This window comes from Arachis hypogaea, chromosome 3 (genome assembly GCF_003086295.3).
Source record: "Arachis hypogaea cultivar Tifrunner chromosome 3, arahy.Tifrunner.gnm2.J5K5, whole genome shotgun sequence".
Lineage (NCBI taxonomy): Eukaryota > Viridiplantae > Streptophyta > Magnoliopsida > Fabales > Fabaceae > Arachis > Arachis hypogaea.
The window spans coordinates 21457123-21467119 of record NC_092038.1 but is presented as its reverse complement, the minus strand read 5'-3'; the positions used below and the strand labels follow the sequence as shown (position 1 = coordinate 21467119).

The 9997-nt window shown below is 37.0% G+C and overlaps 1 long non-coding RNA gene across 1 annotated transcript; it reads right to left on the bottom strand.

Moving 5' to 3' along the window:
• Positions 1-8741: 8741 nt before the first annotated feature.
• Positions 8742-9516, bottom strand: LOC112769850 (uncharacterized). Its single transcript, XR_003186557.2, has 2 exons — positions 9156-9516; positions 8742-9028 (listed from the first exon to the last, which is right to left on the bottom strand). It is a non-coding gene; the product is annotated as an uncharacterized lncRNA (long non-coding RNA).
• Positions 9517-9997: the final 481 nt, after the last annotated feature.

Sequence of the window (9997 nt, the reverse complement as noted above, 5' to 3'; positions counted from 1 at the left end):
TGTTCTTTGAAAAAGTTCAACTAACTGGACAGTGTAACCTAATCAAAGGTGCATTCTGCGAGTATGAAGAACTGAATCAGAGGCTTGCTAATCTGGTTTTCGCATAGCACAAAGGCTGTTGATGAAGTCAATCTCCTTCATGTTTTACTGATTGTAATGTGCTTTTCTATGTTTATCTTTCTGTAATTTCTTGTGAGAAAAGGCATTGTGAGAAAGCTCAAGTAAAAGCCATGAGAGGAAAAAAGCTGAGTGATACACTTGAGAGAAAAGTCTAAAGTTATTTTCTGATTTCTTTAGGTTGGTTAAGTGTCTTGTATCTTGTACATGTTAGGTATCCCTTTCTTAGTTGGATTAGCACTAAGAGTGAATAGTTAGGTGTTAGCATAGCCAATGTCAAGTTAGGTTAGAACTTGAATGTGAAATTGGTGTATGTAATACTTTTAACTATAGTGAAAATTCCTCCATTGTTGTGGAGGAGACTGGACGTAGGTTTCATAGCACAAGGCAACCGAACCAGGATATATGCTGGTGTTAGCTTTTCTCTTCTCTGCTGTGTTCTGTTTTCTGATATTCATGAGAGAAAAATAAATTATCTCATAAATTTCCGCTACTGAGTACAAACAGAATCAAAATCGAAAGTGTTGATTTAAAAAGGTTATAACAGCAACTGAAAAGGAGGGCATATATTCAACCCCCCTTCTCTAAGCCTACCACAACCTTCAATTGGTATCAAGAGCTAAGGTCTCAAGAATCAAGCTTAACCGCTTGGAGCAAAGATACAATGGTGAACAACTTAGGCACAACCACAGTTGCCTATACCCTCACTGAAGGCCAGTCAAACAACTGGCCACCTTTCTTCAACGGGAAGAACTATTCATACTGGAAAGAAAGGATAAGGATCTTCATCCAATTCATTGACTACAACATATGGAAGATTGTTGTGAGCGGTCCCAAGATCCCAACAAAAACAGGTGTTGATGGAGTGGTGACTCCAAAAGAAGAAGCTGAATGGAACGAAGATGATAAGAAGAAGATAGAGCTGAATGCTAAAGCAATCAACCTTCTTCACTGTGCTATCAGCTTTGAAGAGTACCGGAAGGTGTCTAGATGCAAGACAGCCAAAAAAATCTGGGAAAAACTCCAGGTTACACACGAAGGCTCTAAACAAGTCAAAGAAACGAGGATTGATATGCTGCAAAAAGAGTACGAGATGTTTAGCATGAAGGATAGAGAAAGCATTGATGAAGCGTTTGAGAGATTCTCAATCATAATCAACAACCTTAATGCTATGGGTACAAACTATGCAGAACAAACCTTGGTGAGAAAACTCCTTAGAAGCCTCACAAAAGAATGGAAAAACACTGCCATTGTCCTAACCGAGAGCAACAATATAAGTCCCATAACCTATGATGAGTTGAGAGGAAAACTCCTTGCCTATGAAGCCACATACAAAAACACAGACTCAAAGAAAAAGGGAATATCCCTCAAGTCACAGATAGAATCGAAAGAGAGTGAGTCTAGTGATGGAATTTCAGATGATGAGCTTTTGTTTTTTGCTAGGAGATTTAGAAGGATGATGAAGAACAAGGGCAAATACAAGGGTTCAAGCTCAAAGGAGCACAAGTTCGACTTGAGCAAGGTGACGTGCCATCACTGCAAGGAGGCTGGACACTTCAAGCTAAACTGTCCAAAACTCAAAAAGGAGGACAAAGAAAAGAAGAAAAGGAAGAGAGTACTCATGGCAGCTGGTGCACGAAATTGCAATTCCGCACACCTAACCAGCAAGTGCACTGGGTCGTCCAAGTAATACCTTACGTGAGTAAGGGTCGATCCCACGGAGATTGTTGGCTTGAAGCAAGCTATGGTTATCTTGTAACTCTTAGTCAGGATATCAATAATTATCAGGGGTGATTGTAAAAAGCAAAAGAACATGAAATAAGTACTTGTTTTGCAGTAATGGTGAACAGGTTGAGGTTTTGGAGATGCTCTATCTTCTGAACCTCTGCTTTCCTACTGTCTTCTTCTTCAAGCACGCAAGGCTCCTTCCATGGCAAGCTGTATGTAGGGTTTCACCGTTGTCAATGGCTACCTCCCATCCTCTCAGTGAAAATGTTCAACGCGCCCTTTCACGGCACGGCTAATCATTTGTCGGTTCTCAATCGGGTTGGAATAGAATCCAATGATTCTTTTGCGTTTGTCACTAATGCCCAGCCCTCAGGAGTTTGAAGCTCGTCACAGTCATTCAATCCTTGAATCCTACTCAGAATACCACAGACAAGGTTTAGACCTTCCGGATTCTCTTGAATGCCGCCATCAATCCTAGCTTATACCACGAAGATTCTGATTAAGGAATCCATGAGATATCTACTCAATCTAAGGTAGAACGGAGGTGGTTGTCAGGCACACGTTCATAGATGAGAATGATGATGAGTGTCACGGATCATCACATTCATCAGTTTTATGAACAAGTGATATCTTAGAATGGAAGCAAGCATGATTGAATGAAAAACAGTAGTAATTGCATTAATCCATCAAGACACAGCAGAGCTCCTCACCCCCAACCATGGGGTTTAGAGACTCATGCTGTAGAAGATACAATGAGAAACGTGTAAAGTGTCATGAGGTCCAGATACAATGTCAAAAGATCTTATTAATAGTGAACTAGTAACCTAGGGTATACAGAAATGAGTAAATGACGTAAAAATCCACTTTTGGGTCCACTTAGTGTGTGCTTGGGCTGAGCATTGAAGCTTTCATGTGTAGAGACTTTTTCTGGAGTTAAACACCAGCTTTTATGCTAGTTTGGGCGTTTAACTCCAATTTTTATGCCAGTTCCAGTGTTAAACGCTGGGAATTCTGAAGCTGATTTGCAACGCCAGTCTGGGCCATCAAATCTGGGGCAAAGTATGAACTATTATACATTGCTGGAAAGCCCAGAATATCTACTTTCCAACGCCGTTGAGAGCGCGCCAATTGGGCTTCTGTAGCTGCAGAAAATCCACTTCGAGTGCAGGGAGGTCAGAATCCAACAGCATCTGCAGTCCTTTTCAGCCTCTGAATCAGATTTTTGCTCAGGACCCTCAATTTCAGCCAGAAAATACCTGAAATCACAGAAAAACACACAAACTCATAGTAAAGTCCAGAAAAGTGAATTTTAACTAAAAACTAATAAAAATATAGTAAAAACTAATTAAAACATACTAAAAACATACTGAAAACAATGCCAAAAAGCGTATAAATTATCCGCTCATCAGCAGCTTGGGAGGATCTTGAGAATGACTCAAATGAAGAAAAAGAATCTGAAGAAGATGACAAAGACTGCTTCATGGCTGAAAACAACAATCTTGATGAGGTAAATTACTATGATTTAACCATTGAGGATTTGCATGCTATTATTGATGATCTCACTTTAAACACCTCAAAACTGCTTGACAAATACAATGAATGCAGATTTGAAAGAGATGTGTTAAGAGCTGAAAATAATTTTTTAAAAGAAAAAGTGAAGGAAATTGAATGTGCTTTGGACATCATTGAAGAAAACAGATTTCTAAAATCTGAACTTGAAAAATTAAAAGAAAAGCACATTATGGATCCTTCTCATGAGTTAATTGCTGAAAATGAAAGATTAAATGATATTATTAAAAGGTTGAATGGTGACTTAGCAAAATTTGCTCAAGGTTCAAGTAACTTGGACAAATTACTTGTAAATCAAAGACCATTGTTTGAAAAATCTGGTTTAGGCTACATAGCCAAGGAAGATGCAGTTTCCGATTTTTCCTCTATAAAGTTTGTGGCTTCTTCATCAAATACAAAAAAATACATCTAACAAATCTGGTATTGGGTATGTTCCCACACTTGAAGAGAAATTTGATGAAGTTCACACAAGCGAAACTGAACCTTCACCAAGAACCGAACCTACTTCAAACAGGCCAGGTTTGGGATACTTTTCGAAAAATGAGGTTGCTTTCAAGAAACCACCATTTTACAACAAAACCTCATATTCAAAAAAATTCACAGGTTTTCAAAAATTCTGGTGAAAATGCTTTTGCAAAAAGGAATAATTATAACAAAAATCAGTTTGTCAAAAGAAATGCACCTCTTCCAAAACCAGAAAATTTCAATCATTTAATAATTTCTAGCATGGTAGCTCATCTAAATTTCAGCGACACACATCAGAAAATTATTGTGTTAATTGCAAGAAAGTTGGTCACTCATATGCATAATGTTTCATTGAAAAAAGAGTTGTAGGAAACAAAGTTTATAATGTTGTTTGTGATTTCAATGCACTTGGGCAACCAAGATGGATTAACTTCAAAGGATCCAAATTAGTTTGGATACCTAAGGCTACTTGAAACTCTTCATGCAGATTTGCCTAGCATCCAAGAACAAAAAGGACATGTGGTACATGGATAGTGGATGTTCAAGGCACATGAATGGAAGGTCAACTTACTTCATCAAACTAAATAAGTATGATGGAGGTTTTGTGACCTTTGGAGATGATGGTAAAGATAAAATTATTGCTGTTGGAAAAGTAGGTAATGAGTAATCTACTTTCATTGATGATGTACTTTTGGTATGTGGTTTGAAGCATAATCTTTTGAGTATTAGTCAGCTGTGTGATTTAGGATATTTAGTGACTTTCAAAAGACTTGAATACTGTGTTGTTAATGAAAAGATAAATGAACTGATGTTTGTTGCCAAGCGTTTTAATAATATGTATGGACTTACTCTTGATGAACTAAAGGATCAAAATATAGCTTGTCTTCACTCTAAAGAATCTGAAAAGTGGTTATGGCACAAGAGATTGGGCCATACAAGTATGTTTCAAATAAACAAACTTGTAAAGAAAGAATTAGTAAGAGGTCTTCCTTTGATAAAGTTTGACAAAGACATCACTTGTGATGCTTGCCAGTTGGGAAAACAAACAAAAAGTTCTTTTAAACCAAAGGAAGACATCTCTACTAAAAGACCACTTGAGTTGCTACACATTGATTTATTTGGTCCAACAAGAACTCAAAGCCTAGGTGGTAAACACTATGGTTTAGTAATTCTAGATGACTATACTAGGTTTGGTTGGGTTTTATTTCTTGCACACAAAAATAAAGCCTTTTCGGCCTTTGAACCTTTTTGCAAGAAAATTTAAAATGAAAAGGATTTAAAAATCTCTTCTATAAGAAGTGATCATGGAACTGAATTTGAAAATAATTTATTTGAATCCTTTTATGAAAAATTTGGAATATCTCACAACTTCTCTTGTCCAAGGACACCACAACAAAATGGTGTTGTGGAAAGAAAAACTAGAAGCATACAAGAGATGACAAGAGCTATGCTTTGTGAGAGTAATGTTCCAAAATTCCTTTGGGCTGAAGCAGTTAACACGGCTTGCCACATTTTGAATAGAACAATCATAAGGAAATTTTTGAAAAAAACCCCTTATGAACTTTGGAAAGGCTACCCACCAAACTTAGACTACTTACACATCTTTGGATGCAAATATTTTGTTTTAAATAACAAGGATAATTGGGCAAATTTGATCCAAAGGCTTATGAGTGTTTGTTTGTAGGATATTCCACAACTAGTAAAGCATATAGGGTTTTTCATCAAGATGCTAGGATTATTGAGGAGTCCATACATGTTACATTTTGTGATACTAACTTGGTGCAAAGCATTTTGGAAGATTGTGATGCAGGAAATCAAGCTCAAAAGGAAGTTAAAACTAGGCAAAATCAAGAAAATAGAAGTTCTGTTCAAGATAAACTAGAAACTGCTGTTGCTGAAAATTTAAGAGACAATTCCATTTTGTCTCACGAATCTGAAGGAAATCCTGAAACCAGCAGTACCCAGAATCCCTTGGTAATTGAATCTGCCTCCAAGTCCATCAGACCTCGTGAATAGAGATTCTTGAAGAATTATCCAGAGGAATTTGTCATTGAGGACGTCTCTCAAGGGGTTAGAACTCGGTCATCCACTAGAAAGGCAAATGAAGGACCAAACATTGCCCTTCTCTCACAATAGAGCCTCAAAATGTCAAGGAAGCCCTTAGTGACCCTTCTTGGGTTAAAGCAATAGAGGATGAGCTTCTTGAGTTTGAGAAGAACCAAGTGTGGACTTTGGTTCCAAGGCCAAGTGGAAAGAAAGTGACCGGCACCAAGTGGATATTTCGGAACAAGTTAGGAGAAGATGGCAGCATTGCAAGAAATAAGGCAAGGCTTGTGGCACAATGATATGACCAAGAAGAATGAATAGACTTCGATGAATCCTTTGCCCATGTTGCCCGAATGGAAGCCATAAGACTTCTCTTAGCCTATGCTGCATTTTGTGGTTTTAAATTATATCAAATGGATGTGAAATGTGTATTTTTGAATGGTGTGATAGATAGAGAAGTGTATGTGAAGCAGCCACTTGGTTTTGAAAATAAAGATAATTTTGATCATATTTTCAAATTATCTAAAGCTCTCTATGGTTTAAGACAAGCTCCTAGAGTTTGGTATGAGAGACTTAGCTCTTTTCTTTTGAAAAATGGTTTTCAAAGAGGCACCACAGATACAACTCTATTTATCAAGAATTCTAATGATTCTTTTATTCTACTCCAAATATATGTTGATGACATTATTTTTGGATCAGCAAATGAATCCCTTTGTTCTGAATTTGGAAAACTCATGACAAGTGAATTTGACATGAGTATGATAGGTGAACTTAATTTTTTTCTTGGGCTGCAAATTAAACAAACTGAAAATAGTATTTTCATTCATCAAGAGAAGTATGCCAAGGAACTAGTTAAGAAATTTGTATGAAAAATGCTAAACCCATGGGAACTCCCATGCACCCTAATTCTAAATTAGATAAGGGAGAAATTAAGAAAGATGTAGATGAGACTAGGTATAGAGGAATGATTGGTTCTCTTATGTACTTAACTTCCTCTAGACCCGATATTGTGCAAAGTGTTGGATTGTGTTCTAGGTTCCAATCCAAACCTAAAGAGTCACATCTTTCAGCAGTTAAAAGGATCATTAGATATGTTCATGGCACATCCAATTTTGGTCTTTGGTATGATTGATAATTTTTCTGCAGTTGGTTATTGTGATGCAGATTTTGCTGGTGATAGAGTTGATAGAAGGAGCACTTCAGGCCTATGTTGTTTCCTTTAAAAGTCCTTAAATGTTTGGTCAAGTAAGAAGCAACCAACAGTGACCTTATCCACTGTAGAGGCTGAGTATATAGCTGCTTCTTCTTGTTGTTCTTAGCTTTTATGATTAAAAACACAACTTGCTGATTATAAATTAAATGCTAAAATATTCCCTTGATGTGTAACAATATGAGTGCCATCAATATTTCTAAAATCCAGTTTTGCACTCTAGAACTAAGCATATTGAAGTGAAATTTCACTCAATAAGAGAATATGTCCAAAAAGGGGGTATTAGTATTCAATTTGTTAAATCAGAGGAGCAATTAGCAGATATTTTCACAAAACCTTTAGCAGATACTTTCCCACCAATGCTGCCGCAGTCCCTTGCACACACCATCACCACCTCAAATTGTGCCCCTTGTTCCTCTGTAACCCGGTTATCTCCGATTTCCCTCTTCCCGGTGCATCCTCTTTAGTGCCCTGGCAACCCCCCATGGTCGTCAAGAATCCCAGCCACTGCCGCAGCAGATTTCGTTGACGCACCAGGCAGTGGTTCCCTCAGAAGCGCCGGTACCGCCGCAGCCGATGGTCACATCGCAGGAGCAATTTCCGTTTTCATCTCTTCCTTCACCATTTGGGTGATTGAATTCACCATTCGGCCTTTTCTCTTACCCTTTGTTATCTCCAGATCTTCTATTTTTCCCAAATTCAGGTAGGTGAAAAGCAATGGGCAATGGCCAGAATATGACGTTGATGATGGCTTTTGAGATTCAGGTTATAGGATGAGGTTCTTTTGTTGGTTCTTCTGTTCATTTATCTCCTTCTTCTCCTCCTTCAATGGCTAGTTTAGGATGATCATTTTAGTAGGTATGTAGATGGTTATTTTAATTCTTATATGGATGATTATTTTGATTAGATTGAGTTTAGTTATATATAATTAAAATATATTGGATGTTCAATTCATTAGGTATGTGGATGATTATTTTTGTCCTTAAGTGGATGGTTATTTTTACTAGGGGTAAGTGACACTGGTGGCAGCATGTGGCAAGCCAAGCAGCAACGGTGAAGTGGGATGATTATTGATGAAGGTGGGGTGGCAGCCTGTTGGGAAAGAAGAGGGTATTGGAGTGAAATGTTTTGGTAAATTAGGGTTTGGGATGGTTATTTTTTTGAAATAACTAAGTGAATTTTTTTTATTTAGGTCATTTGGGGAGTGATTTTTATTTTTTACATGTATTAGACTAAATCTACAGCCAATTGTTCACATTATTTAGATTCCCCATTATCTCCCTAGCGGAGTTGATTAATTAATTACCAAACTTGTCATTTTACTAAATAAATAACATCCAATCGACCAAAGCTTTAATCACCACAATCTTACATTTAAATTGAAGTAGAGATGTAACAAATAAATTTTAAATTAACTTTAACACAGAAAAATCTAATCTTAGTTTTATCTAATTCAACACAACAAAGTATATGATAATTAAAAAACTATTGCTAACAAAAAAAGTAAAAATAATTAATAAAAAATATAAAAATACAGAAAATGACGGAAGCAGAATAAATTAAAAAATACACAAAAACTTAAAAATGTAAAAAAAATGCTGAAAAATGCAGATTGAAAAATCCCAATTTATTCATATAAGCAACCCAAAATATAAATTAAAAGTTATTAAGAATGATTGTAAATCATTCTCATTACTTAGAGTAGTTGCCAACAATTTCTGCTATCGTGTAAATATATGGAGGTAATGCAACATCTAATAAAATGACGCCGACTGTCCAAAACACAGCTGCCGAAATATTCATTTGCTTTGTAATGGCTATGGACCTCCGCAACTCCATACACTCGATGATCATGCTCATCGGCAGCTCAAGCCAATCCAGAAGCTTCTTCACCTTGATTAAAAATAATAATATGCAAAAAAGCTCAAACCCGGGATAACAAAAACGCAGCTAAAAATCTCAAATAAAAAAGATAAAAAATTTAAAAGCAAAGAAAGTGAGAGATTGAGAGGATCCGTACATGAGAGGGATGTTGGTTGAGATCTCAGACCAGAATGTGTCAATTGAGTTTTACCAAAATCTAGTTCGTGCCATTCTGAGTGGGAAAAGGAGCCAAATGACATCGCAGACTTCACCACTACTCTGAGAATCCTCATCTTGATATGGTTTTTGCCCCTTCGATGAGGTAGCGTCTGCGAGTACCTCCATTTTTGTGCTTCCATGAACAAAAAAATTGGCCAAGAAAAAAAAGAAATACGAACCGAAAGATGAAAGACAGGATTGAAAAGGTGGGGTTTGGGGGAGGGGGGAAAGAGAAAACCTCTTCACCAGTTAGGGTTTCAAGTAGAGAGAGGGATGGCAGGAGAGAGTGACATGATAATGAGAAGGAATGTTGTTTTTCTCGTTTTTCTTTTATTTTTTATTCCAAAAAAAATGACGGGATGACACGTATACGTTTTTTGTTCCAAAGATATGAGGGAACAACACGTGGCTTAAAAGGCTCTGAATTTCATACTATTAGTCATTAGAAGATAAGACCCTATTCTTATACCAATAAATAAAGATAAAAACTCTACAACCAAGTAAAATATCTAATCAAATCCAACCAAGTTGTAGGGGTGCACATGGGTCGGATGAAGCCGGGTTTGATGGGACCCAGACCCGACCCGAAATATACACCGGGTCTATTTATTAGACCCGAACCCGACCCTAGACCTGATGAAACCAATACACTTTCGGGCCACAATTATACCGGGTAAAAATTGGGTGAAAATCGGGCCGGTAACATTACATTACGTTGATACCTTCTTGTAAGCTAGCATGTAAAAATATCCAAATTTCCAAGACTCCAACCATTATTTA